Source organism: Chenopodium album, chromosome 21, assembly GCF_948465745.1.
Source record: "Chenopodium album chromosome 21, dcCheAlbu1.1, whole genome shotgun sequence".
NCBI lineage: Eukaryota > Viridiplantae > Streptophyta > Magnoliopsida > Caryophyllales > Amaranthaceae > Chenopodium > Chenopodium album.
In genome coordinates this window covers 34,405,540-34,415,827 of record NC_137854.1, presented here as the reverse complement: position 1 = coordinate 34,415,827, position 10,288 = coordinate 34,405,540, and the positions used below count along the sequence as shown (strand labels likewise).

Sequence of the window (10,288 nt, the reverse complement as noted above, 5' to 3'; positions counted from 1 at the left end):
GTATTTGATCTAAACTTCAAAAAATAAAGAAATACATATTTATACAAGCTTAATTTTACAATTCAGTTTTCGGTTTGGATTGGATCCAATTAGGGTAAATCCGATCCAATCCGAAAATCCGAATTTCCAAAAAATCTCAATCCAATCCAATCCGATTTAAAGTTCGGATCCGATCCGAATTGATAATTCGGTTTGGATTGGATTGGATTTCGGTTGTTATCCGAATTATGGACACCCCTAAAAGTGAGTACGTGGGACAGGGGCGGACTCACCAACTATAAGCAGGGTTATATAATTGTTTCATAGCATCAACGGATGCTAGGAGGTCAAATTAAATAAGCAAGGGCATCCTTGCTTATACATCAAAACAAATACAAATTCAATCCATAAATAAAATGGATAGAAATTACATAAGATATATTAAAATTAAAGTCGATCGATTATACTTTAGATCTAGAAAAAACTTGGCGAGAAAATCAAAAAACTTATGCCTTTAATCTTGGAGCCTGATTGCTAAATTTATACTCCTTGTTAATTAAGGGGCTAAGCTAGGATTTCAGGTTGTAATTATTAAAACAAGTAATTGAAAAGGAGTAAAAGACTTGAATAATTAAAACAAGTAAACAAAGAAATTAAATCAAATTCCATCGATCAAGCTAGAATTAAACAAACAAAAACCCAAGAGATCGTATTAATGCTAAACACCACTTTTGACGCATCACGTTACATTTATAATACGAATTCTTATTAATGGATAACGTACATTTTAAGGATTTGTATTAAAAATATAATATTTCAACTTTAGTACGTCGTTTAATTTTAGTATATAACACACTTATGCTAAACTTATGTAAGATGTAAACATAAGAAATATTCATCAAAATCATAACAAAAAAATGAGTAGCATCAAAGTAAAGAAATCAACCATGGTGCGCCCTGCTAAGGAGACTCCGAAAGGAAGTCTTTGGCTATCAAAGTTAGACATGATCATACGCGATCCTAATTCACATACTAATATTATTTACTTCTATTCTCCCAATAATACATCTTCAAAAATCTTTGATGCCAGCATTTTTGAGGAGGCTCTTAGCAAAGCCCTAGTGCCATTCTACCCAATGGCGGGTAGGGTAAAATTTAACGATGAAAATGGAAGGTATGAGATCGATTGCAATGCAAAGGGGGCCTTGTTTATCGAGGCAGAATCAACTGAAGCTCTAGCCGATTTTGGGGACTACTTAAGGTTGGATTCTCAACTAAGGAAGGTAGTGTTCCCTAAATGTGACTACTCGGGAGGGCTATCGTCATTCCCTCTACTACTAGTGCAACTAACTCGCTTCAAATGTGGTAGTGTATGCATTGGCTTTGCACCACATCACCATGTAGCTGATGGATCTTCCCATTATCACTTCTTCAACTCATGGGCTAGATTAGTGAGGGGGTTAGACCTCAGTGTTTATCCTGTTCATGATAGGGCTACTTACCTTGCTCCTCGCAACCCGCCTCAAGTTAAGTTTCGACACTTGGAGTATGAGCCATCCTTACCCCCTTTACCACCAAAGGGCTTATTAGGTAATTATATATATATATATATACCTCTTTCAGTTTCTTAAATATTGCATCGTTCACACTAATACTGTTCAGCAGATCACTTAATTTTTACCATTATAAATTTATAGATTCTTATAATTTGCGATTTTATAAGGCTAATTAATTAGTTATATCATCTAGATTACAATATTAAAGTAACAAATAAAGTATACATTAGTACATGTCGATCTTAAGTGTTTCTATAATTGTTAAAGCAATATCTTACTATTGTATGTCAATCACAAACTTTTCATGCTACACCTAATATATGTTAACACGACACTCACTAAGTCACTATATATTTTATCAGGTGAGATGGTTATGACAACAGAATGTATCTTCAAACTCACTAAAGACCAAGTTAACACCTTAAAACTACAAGTAACATCTCAAGCAATAACAAATCAAAATCTAAGTACATTTGAGGTTCAAGCTGGACACTTGTGGCGCACTGTATGCATGGCACGTGGATTACCACACGATCAACACGTCAAACTTTACATATTCGTAAACGGACGGTCAAGATTTCAGAAGTATATGGAGCTACCACAAGGGTATTGTGGTAATCTCCTCTTTCGTGCAACTTGTGTTGAAAAGGCAGGAGACATCACTTGCAAACCATTGTGGTATGTTGTAAGTAAGATTAATGAAGCAATTAAAAAATTGGATGACATTGAGTATTTGAAATCAGCAATTGATTTTGTGGAATCACATTCAAATTTAGAAGAACTTATTATTCATGGGCCAGAAACAACTACCAGCCCAAACCTCTCAATAAACTCTTGGGCTAAGTTGCCTTGTTATGAAGCTGATTTTGGATGGGGTAAACCTGTATTTACTGGCATTAATGGAATTAAATATGAAGGGCAAACTTTCATTGTACCAAGTTGTAATGGTGATGGTAGTTTCTCAGTGGCTGTCAAGCTTTTCACCTCTCATATGAAGGCATTTAAGGAGTACTTTTACAAGTTTAGCAGCAAACTTTGAATATTTGTTTGTGAAATTTGTATGATTTTAATGATCATTGTAAGGTTCGGGCATGATCGACTTTTCTTATGATATTACTCTATATGATTGAGAAGGAAAAAAAAAAAAAAAAAAGGTTTCAAATTTTAAATTGCATTGTTTTGTTGGACTCTCTTCAAATCCCGCCAACTTAGTACATACCTCAAAGAATCAAAGCCTTATTTTTGTCAAGTTGCATTGGAAAATACGAATGAAGTACTACATAATAAATATTTAATGAGAACGTAGGAAGTATATATGAACGTATATCAAAGTCCAAGCTTATAAATTAGCATTTCAAACTACGAATTAGCCAAAAATAAAATAAAAAAGGAAATAAAACTCATTTTATAACATCCCTATCTCCATCCCCAAAGTCTTACCACTTTGACGAATTAACGGCTCTTGATTTGCAATAAATTGCCTAATAACCAGTTCCCTAAAAAAAAAAAAAAAAAAAAAAAAAAAAAAAAAAATCCCTACCTCCATCAGTAACATCGCCATCATTTATATAAACTTTTAAAAGTTACGTTCCCAAACATTACAAATTTTACTGCATGCAAATTACAATCTTCTACGTGTAACAAAACAATTCATACACCATCCATCAACCATGCAACCTCCTTCCTCAATCCTCACCACAAATTTGCACCTCCATTTTCTACCAATCCAGCCTTCTTGTAGTCACACTTTAACTCTAGCTTTCATCTATAAGTACAACTTCACTTATCCACATTTTAATCCCAATGCAATTACTACAATACACTCACCTTCAAATATAATAAAGTTTATCCCAACAAAAACCCATTTTTATTTGTATACCCCAATTCTTATTTAATTTCATATTAGAAATTACTTTGATCTTTCATTTACAATAATTTCTTTATCCTTTATACACTCATCAATATTATAGTAGTAAAATGAGTAGTAGCATCAAAGTGAAGAAATCAACCATGGTACGTCCATCTAAGGAGACACCAAAAGGTAGTCTTTGGCTATCCAAATTAGACATGATAATACGCCAACCATACTCACATACTAATGTACTCCACCTCTATACAAACGCTTTCGATACCGACGTTTTCGAGGAGGCTCTTAGTAGAGCCTTAGTGCCATTCTATCCGTTGGCGGGGAGGCTAACATTTAACGATAACAACAAAAGGTACGAGATCGATTGCAATGCAAAGGGTGTCTTATTTCTCGAGGCGGAATCAACGGAAGCTCTAGCCGATTTCGGGGATTACTTGAGTCCCGACCCTCAACTCATGAAGGGGTTGTTTCCTACGTGCGACTACTCGGGAGAGGTCTCGTCGTTCCCTATACTACTAGTGCAACTAACTCGGTTCAAATGCGGTAGTATATGTCTTGGCTTTGCAACACATCACCATGTATCTGATGGTTCTTCACATTATCACTTTGTCAATGAGTGGGCTAGATTAGTTAGAGGGTTAGACCTTGATGTTTATCCTGTTCATGATAGGGCTGCTTACCTTGCTCCTCGTAACCCTCCTCAAGTTAAGTTTCGACACTTGGAGTATGAACCATCTATGCCTCCTTTAGCTCCAAAGGGCTTATCAGGTGATTGTTTTTTCCATCTGATTCTGAATAATTGACACAGTTAAATTTAACACACATGTTATTGCACTAGTTTGACCTTAAATCTATATTATTGTATTAATTAATACTCAAAAATATTAAAGTTGATATTATAAAACTTTATATTAATATATATTTAACAATATATATTTTGCGTCACGATATGTTTTTAAACGTTACTAAAAAAACTATGCAAAAATTTAAGTACGTTAATAATGAAAAAATTCAACGTGTTAATTATTTTGGAATACGAAAAGTATGTACATTTTTCGTAAATTAACACAAAACTCACTATTTGTTTAGGTGAGATGGTTACGACAACAGAGTGTATCTTCAAGCTCACTAAATACCAAGTTAACTGCTTAAAATTACAAGCAACTTCTCAAGGAGTAGTAACACCTTACAAGCTAAGTACATTTGAGATTCAAGCTGGGCACGTGTGGCGCAGTGTATGCAAGGCGCGTGGATTAGCAAACGATCAAGACGTCAAACTTTACATCACAGCAAACGGACGGTCAAGATTAAAGGACATGGGAATACCACAAGGGTATTGTGGTAATATCCTCTTTCATGCAACTTGTGTAGAAAAGGCCGGAGATGTCACGTGTAAACCACTTTGGTATGTTGCGAGTAAGATTCATGAAGCAATTAAAAAATTGGATGATATTGAGTATTTAAAATCAGCTATTGATTACGTGGAATCACATCCAAATCTATTGGATCTTGTTCATGGGCCACAAACTTATACAAGCCCAAATTTCTCAATAAATTCTTGGGCTAGGTTGCCTTGTCATGAAGCTGATTTTGGGCTGGGTGAGCCCATATTTACAGGTATTAATGGGCTCAAATTTGAGGGGCAAACTTGCATTACACCATGCTCAACAGGGGATGGTAGTTTTTCATTGACAATCAAGCTTTTCACACCTCATATGAAGGCTTTTAAGGAGCATTTCTACAAGATTAACAGTAAAATTTGATTAAGTCTAAATTAATGTGAATCTTGCACGATTCTTGGAAGGTTGTTTTTTTTTACGTACATTCTACTTGAAGTTCATCAAAACGCTAATATAAAGTGGCAAATCTTGTTATTTTTTGCCTTTTTGGCATCTTGCTTACAAGTTTTTACCTTGAATAAAATGAAAAATACTTCCTCCGTTTCTTTATAGTTGCAACAGTTTGACTTTTACAATATTCATGTGGTTCACTTTGACTAGCTTTGACAATTTATACATAAGTAAAATTATAGTCATGTGGGGTCTTGTTATAATCATTTCGATTTATACTAATTTAATATCTAAAGTTTATAATTTTACGTAATGGTAACTAAAGATATTCACGATTGAAATCATGCATCGGCAAGCGTGAAATGAGAAGTGTTGCAACTATAAAAAAAACAGTGGAAATATAATGTAGTGCAATTTGAAAGATCACAAATCGAAATAATATGATTAGGTTTTGGTTTGGGCTATAAACCATATCACAAACCGAACTTTCACCCCTATACAAAAAAAAGTATTACACGGTACTTATTACATAATTTTTTTTTTAAAAAAACTTATTGTACAAATTTCCAAGCCAACTAATTTACAAAATAAACTAATTAAGGATGTATCAAAAAATAAACTAGTTAAGGAAAGGGAATAATTTCTATTAGATATGAGATATCGGAAGATATGTATGTAATATATTTTTCGATATCTCATATCTCTACACATATTTTCCGATATCTCATATATCTAACAATATCCTAAGTCTTAACAAAAAATACGGAGTATTATTTACATAATAGAAGGATATGCGCATATATAGCAAAGATAAGTCATAGATATTTATACTATGCATAATGCAAGCTACTGTAATCACGGTGGAGATATTTCAAGAAGATCTATGAAGGTGAAATTTTGGTATTATCTTCTACATAAGCAAAGAAAGCAGGCTCGTTTATGGAAGAAACAAACAAAAGGCCAAGAATAATTCCAAAATAAAATAATAAAAACAATACAAAGACAACAAATCGTATAAAAGCTAGTCCCACTCATTGTGTTTTTCCTTTTCTTTCTGTCCCAAAACAAGGCAACAAACGAAAAACTAAAACAAAACATAAACACATCAAATTAAAAGCAAAAATTAAACAACTCAACAAAGACTATACAGACTAGGCCCCTATCGAAGTCGGCACAAGCCTCGATCTCTCAAGTCCACACAAGTCCTGTAATAAAACGACACGAAATTCCCTAGAGACTAGGGGTAAGCAAAAATTCAAGGTACCCTAAATCGGAACTGAAATCTGTTAGGAACCACATATTTTGGAACTAAAACTTGTACAAGAGGTTCCGGTTCGGTAGTAAAATAGAGAACTTTTTGCAACAGGTTTCGGTACGGGTTCTCGATTTTTTGGAACCGAAACCTGTAGGGTACCGTGTAACCTAATAAAAGTGTTACTTAAGCCCAAATCATATATCAATTTAAGCCCATTTTTTACTTAATATAAATAAAAAATAATTGTTATAACTATATGTATTAAATTTGGTAAACAACTATTTTGGGTTTTTTATATTTGCAAGCTGTAAATTTATGACCCTACAATTTTTTAAGACAGAGTACCCTGAATCGGAATATACCTGCAAGTTTTTGTTCCGGTTCACAATTTTCAGGAACCTATTCAGCAGGTTCCGATTTCGATTTTAAGAAATTTAAGAGGGTATCCTGTTATGCTCACCCCTACTAGAGACCACTTCAAAGCTTACTACTTTATAATTGGAGTTCATCTCAAAATTAACTAACCAATCCACAACACAATTAGCCTATCGAAAGCAATGATGGACTGTAACCTCCCATTCTTCACGAGAAATAAGAGCTTTTTTTTTTTAAACAACGAGAAATAAGAGCCTTACATCAACTAATGATATGAATGTATGGAGAGTTAGCAGTCCCGTTCCTAGAAATTTATGGGCCCTAGGCATAATGTAAGAAAAGGGCCCCTTACGTAAACAAATTTTTTTTACACGCAATAGCTTTAAATATAAGACAATGAAAATAACTTAAATTATTTGAATAATAAGTCTCCATACACAATACTGGAGTAATAACTTTGCATAATATTTCGGTAATTGAATAAATATGAAACGGTGTAATTGAAAAGATTAATATTTTGAAACAGATACTCATAAAATCGGAAGATTAGAAGAAGAAGAAGAAGAAGAAGAAGAAGAAGAAGAAGAAGAAGAAGAAGAGGTTATATTGCATAATTATCTCCACCTAATTGACATCTAAGTAATTTAATATTAATTGCTTACTAAATGCATTTATTATCTTTTTTAAAAGTAGCTTATTTTTTAACGAGTAAACACTACAGTTTAGATAGTTTAAATTCTACAGCTATGCAAATTGATTTTTTCTTTGAATTTTTGGGCCCAATTCTGGCGTGGGCCCTAGAAGGTCGCACTCGAGGCCTACCCCTCCGGGCCGGCCCTGAGAGTTAGACGGGCACTCGTCTAATAAAATTCTCGCAACCACCTGCGAATGAACAGTGAGCTGGGCTTTTCGATGATTTCCATTCCAAGCAGTCAAGCTACAATACTACATTATGTCCTCACGATACTCCAAGAAGCTCAGCCTTCGTACTAGAAGTCTAGAACACGAGCCACAATTAGCAGCAAATACTTCGAATTGATCGGTTAACGTAATACACAGTATTTTTTAAGATAGTGTAAATATTTTTTTTTTTTTTTGAAAAAGATAGTGTAAATATTATTGTGTATATATATTTAGGTTTCCTTGTGTTTAGCCTTAAGAAAATTTAGTTACCTTGTTTATATTTCGGTTATCTTAACAATATTATGTATCCTTTGATTCGGGTGCCATAAAAATTTACCGGTTTTATAGGAGGATATATTAGCCTTTAGCGGCCTTAAGGCTAAGTTTTTTTTTTTGAAAACAAGCTAAGCTCATATATTAATTAGCAACAATACGGTCCTTAAGTACATATGGAGCAACTTCTTGGGGACAATGATTAACCCAAGATTGCTCGGTACCAAAAGGAATAAGCTTAGCTAGATAATGCGCAACACAATTGCTGTCACGCTTAACATGAGACCACGAAACAGATTTAAACTTGGAGCACAAGAGAATAATATCACTAAGAATTTTATCAATGTCAGCCGAGAGCATAGCACCCTTAGACAGCTTGTCAATGATAAAATTTGCAATCAGATTCAAGAATTATCTCATCCAACTTGAGCTTCTTACCCATCTTCAGTGCTAGCATAATGGCTTTGGCTTCTGCAATTTCAGGAGACCAAGAAGCACAAACTCGTCTTGTAGCTACAAAGAGGACATTACCAGCAGAATCACGCCCTACAGCACCCAACCCAGTCTATCCCTAATCAAATAGGGAGGCATCAGCATTAAGTTTAACCAGTCCACAGGGAGGTGTTGTCCATTTGTTGGGGATTTGAGGAGGTTTTAGCCTAGTAGTTGCATAAATTCGCTTAGCATATGAACCTTGCTCATCAACATATCTATTAACTCTATCAATAAGTATGTGATTAGGGGTGCATTTATTTTCAAAGATCTTCAGGTTGCGCTCCCCCACAAATGCACCAGGCAAGAATCATACCCCTTTGCACCATCTTTTTATCCAAAGATTTCCAGCTCACTACCAAGTCACAAAACGAATCAGACTCGTTCCAATTGGTCATTGCAGAACACTGACAAGCATCCCATAAGTCTCTCACACGATCACACTCCACCAGAGCGTGAGTTGGAGTTTCTTCACAGGAGTAGCACCAGGGGCAAATCGCATCATCAATCATGTGACGGTACTTCAAGAGACTTCTGACTGTAAGAGTGTTCGTGCATAGCTTCCGAAGGAAATGTCTTACCTTTGGAGAAACCTCAGCCTTCCATATCTCCACCCATGCTTGATGAAAAGAATCAAGGTCACATCCTTTGCCCACGAGGTATGCTGTTTTAACCAAGTATTCTCCGTCCTTGGAGAAAGCCCAAGTTATCTCATCCTCCATGCCATACTCACTAAGGGGAATGGCAAAAATACACCCTGCATCCCTCTCACTAAAATTCTGCTCAATTACATCATACCTCCACTCCTTACTCTCGGCATCAATGATATCACTCACTATATTCAAACCAGAAATTTCAGGGCTTTGTAGGAATCTACCTTCACCATCGGCAAACCACGGATCACTCCATAAATTCACCTTTTGTCCATCCCCAATCTTCCAAATAAATCCTTCTTTAATGAGGGCTTTAGAAGACCAAATACTTCTCCATGAATAACTACCAGCAAGACCAAGTGAAGATTCAAGAAAATCACTATGAGGAAAATATTTGGCCTTAAGCACACGACCAAGAAGAGAGTTCGGGGATTTGACTAGCCTCCACACTTGACGACCTAGTAAGGCGTCATTAAAAACATTAAGATCCCGAAACCCCATACCCCCAAGACATTTCAACGTGCACATAGCATCCCAATTTCTCCAATGAGTCTTTCTTTTAACACCATCCGAACCCCACCAAAACCTAGCCATAGCCGAGTGAATACGTTGAATAGTATCTCTTGGAAATTTGTAGACCCCCATCAAATAAGTTGGAATGGCTTGGATGACCGACTTAAGAAGAATTTCCTTGCCGGCTCTAGATAAAAGTTTTTCCTTCCACCCTTGTAATTTCTTCCAGATTCTATCAATCACCGCCTCAAACACTGCCTTTTTTGACCTTCCCACAATCATCGAAATGCCAAGATACTTCTCATGTCTATCAACTTGCCGCATGTTAAGCACACTCATCAAATCTTCTCTTTGCTCAAGACTTACCCCATGACTAAACGAGACCTCCGATTTTTCATAATTAATTTTTTGTCCGGATGCTCTTTCATACTGGTTGAGAATATCAACTACAACTGAGCATTCCTGCCAGTTGGCTCGGGTAAAAAGTAAGCTGTCATCCGCAAATAAAAGATGAGAGATTTCAGGACCATTGCGACTAGCCTTAGCCCCATGTAACTGTTTCGTTCTCACTTTATTCTGCAACATTCTAGAAAAAACATCTGCAACCAGAATAAATAGATACGGGGAAAGAG

At 35.4% G+C, this 10,288-nt stretch overlaps 2 pseudogenes; both read left to right on the top strand.

Moving 5' to 3' along the window:
* The first annotated feature begins 896 nt into the window (after window positions 1-896).
* LOC145600708 (anthranilate N-benzoyltransferase protein 2 pseudogene) lies at window positions 897-2,574 on the top strand (annotated as a pseudogene).
* A 938-nt stretch (window positions 2,575-3,512) lies between these two features.
* Window positions 3,513-5,165, top strand: LOC145600707 (anthranilate N-benzoyltransferase protein 3 pseudogene; annotated as a pseudogene).
* The last annotated feature ends 5,123 nt before the right edge of the window (window positions 5,166-10,288 follow it).